The sequence below is a fragment of the Macaca fascicularis genome, chromosome 9, assembly GCF_037993035.2.
Source record: "Macaca fascicularis isolate 582-1 chromosome 9, T2T-MFA8v1.1".
In the NCBI taxonomy this organism is placed as follows: domain Eukaryota; kingdom Metazoa; phylum Chordata; class Mammalia; order Primates; family Cercopithecidae; genus Macaca; species Macaca fascicularis.
Window position 1 is genome coordinate 30040199 of NC_088383.1, and position 3505 is coordinate 30043703.

A 3505-nucleotide genomic window follows, 5' to 3' on the forward strand; every position below is an offset into this window, starting at 1 on the left:
GGGTCCATGCAAAGCCTAAATACAAGGGCAACAGCAGTGATTGGACTGAATTGGTTAAATTAGAAAAAGAAATCAGGTGAGCATTATCTCATTCTAGATATTTGAAATGCTCCCACAGTGAGGCCTAGCAGAGCTTGTAGGCATCTGAAATACTTAAGAGGTATAGCTCAGAAACTATAGACATTGCCATTTGCTCTTCTGTGTCTTTACAATGAGTGCTGACAAATGCAACCTGAAAAAACTCAACTCCTAAGATTCCTGGCCTTCCAGTGAATACGCAGTGTTGGGGCATGTGGTTCCCTGATCAGTTAAAGAAGAATCTGTCCATTTCAGAAAGCAGATCAGAAACTGCTTTCATCCAATTAATGAAATGTTGTTGCCTTTACCGGCATAGTAGTATGCATTGCACTCACAAGTTCAGGCATCCAAGTAGTAGCTTGCTACCTGCTTGAATAAAGAAAAGGAAAGAGGAAGAGATAAAAAAAAAAAATCCACTAAATTCTCAAAAGTACCCTGCAATACTGAATATAAAGTGTTAGAGCCATGGTATAATGGTTTGTCAGCTGAAAAATCAAAATGTTTTACACACAGCAGATTCATGGGCATTGCAGAGGGTAACAACTAATGACATAATAATAATAATGCTTAATAAATGTTCTTCTGTGTTGGAAACACAGCTAAGGACTTATCGTTCATTAACTGAATATTCTTAACAATCCTATGAAACTAATCTTATCCTGTCTTACAAATGAGAAAACCAAAGCCCAAAGAGTTTAATGAATTTGCACAAGTTCAGTTGATTAACTTAGTTAATTAATTAATAAGGTTAGTTCATTAATTCAAGTAATTCAAGTCCAGGTCTTTCAGATACTAAATCCCTCCTCTTGACCATTGCACTATACTACCTCAATACATAGCCCAAAACAGAGTTCACCCAGAATTTTAGCTTCCCGTTCCTGAGAAAATATTAACAGCTGGAAAATATGTTGGAAAGAATATGGAGGGATATTTTTCTTTCTCTCCAGGACCCTTCTCTCCTTGTACCAGAGAGTAAGAACAAAAATAACCAAAGGGCAAGCAACAGAAAGAAGGGAGCAAGGAAGAAAACTGAATTGATCAGGAGACAATTGTACAAAGCATCTTCAACCAAATTCGGAAATTTTCAAGAAGGTTTACACACTTAGAGTCTCTACTCAGTTACAAAACATTTGTTAGCAAATGTTCACACTGAATTGAAGGACACACATTTCTCAACTGTATTCCTGACTTTCCTACCTGCTGACTTGGTAATTTCAAAAGACCTACTATAGCTATGGGATATATTTCTCATGATCAAGTAGGTTCCTTAATTTTATCTTAATACATCAACCATGTAATATTTTAAACTACTAGAAAAGTCTAAAATGGGAATGTGAAATGGCAAAAGAGAGGGGAGGAGAGAAGAGACAGCAGTTCTAACTCAGCCTTCCAAAAAGACTTCCAAAAAGAAACATTCTAGATGAGGCCAGGAGAAGCCGCCTAAAGTGGCACAGAAGCTCCAAAAAGTTCCACAAAGAGCGAATCAATTGCATTTATGTGCTTTGGAAAAAACAAAAGCCCAAACTTGGGATTTCCTGTTAGCAAAGAGCAGCACGGCTCTATCCCTAGGACTCAGTGACTCCCAGTGCAAAAGCCGGTTCCCAATGTGAGTTACATCCTGTGTTTGACCATCTGATCTGCATTTTCCCATGGGTTAATAATTTGACCCCTCTGGAAGTCTTGCTGTGTGTACTGAAACTGTCTGTTAACTCTCTTGTAGACTGCTGGGTTTGGTATTTAATCTTCAACAGGAATTTCAGAAGGTCAAAGTCCCCATCTGAGAGGAGTGCCATGCAAGTAATGAAACCAGGCAGACAAGTTCACCCTCAAGGAGGTGGAAGTCTTTGAGTGTGGTTGACAAAAGACCTTTAGACTATGGGCATTTGGGGCCTGGGGTGGAGCGAACAGAGAAGAAAATTAGCTTAGGGAGAGATATCCTTAAATCAGTGGGAAAAAGCAAAACATGTGACATGTGGAGTTGCAAGCTTCTGGGACATTTGGTTTCTATTAACTGCACAAACAATAGTTGTGGTCATTGTTGTTCACGTTGTGTGTGTATGCCTTATGTTTAATGGGCACCCAACACAATGGCAGTAATAAAAATGGAACAGAGCAAGTATGTGAAGGAATTAAAGCTAGAACTAACCAGTGTACGTTTATTTCTAGTTGATTTTTGGAAAAAATAAACCCAAATATCTGCAGGTCCCAGGCGCTCCGAAGCCTGTAGTTTCCCACGCTTACAGAGAGCACCCCATGGCGTGTCAGCTTTCTCATTTCAAAGTCCAAATCATCCTAAAGCAAACATGAACCTCACAGTGAAATGGCCTCACTCTGATTTACACATCATTATTTCTCGAACTGTTGATTTAGTTCAGTCATCTAGAACCTTCTAGAGGAAAGCTTCTTCCTATTCTTCCCCAGGAGACAGTCAAGGCCGTCCATGGACAAGCGGGTTGACACAGCACACTCCATGCTAAATCTGAGGGCAGAGGAAATTTCCTTGTGCTTTCTCCTGTTTCAGTTCTGCAACCTCCATTCCAATGCATTCGTGTGAATCGTTTTCTTCTTTGGGTTAGTAATAGATGATGCCGTTTATTGGTCACGTATATACTCAGCCCTCCCCTTATGGAGAGGTAATGGGAGAAATTGAGGTCTTTATCTAGTGACCTGCTCCATGCCAGCATTTCTGTAATTGGGGGTTGGGACATCTGAGCTATGGGAACTTCTGAGAGTCCTAAGGCAGTGAGATATTTCTGTAGTGACCACCAACATCAGTGTTTGAAAAATTTATGAAATAATAATAGTAGCTACCTTTAACTAAGAATTCACTATACCAGGCATCTTTCATACATTATCTTTAATTCTCAAACAACTCACCCTACATAGGAGGAATCTAGGACTGTAGACATTCAGGAGCCTGGAAAGACCTTGCAGGTGGTAAAGGGCAGAACCAGAACTTGCACCCATGTATCCTTTTAACTTTGAAGACTTTTTTCCCCTGGACCTCAGGTTTGGGATAAGATGACCAGCATCTATCCACTTCTTCATACCTCCCCACACTCTTCCTTTTCTTATTATTCAGCTCAAGGATCTAATGTAGTATCAAGTGAGGACCATCCCTGGTGGGAGTTAATGGCTCATAGCTATAATCACAACACTTCGGGAGGCTGAGGCAGGAGGATTGCTTGAGGCCAGGAGTTCAAGACCAGCCTGGATAACATAGCAAGACCTCCTTCTCTATTTAAAAAAAAAATCTATTTTAAAAAAAGGAAGGCCAGGCACAGTGGTTCACGCCAGTAATCTCAGCACTTTGGGAAGCTGAGGTGGGCAGATCACCTGAGGTCACGAGTTCAAGACCAACCTGGCCAACATGGTGAAACCCTGTCTCTACAAAAATACAAAAATTAGCTGGGCATGATGGCAGATG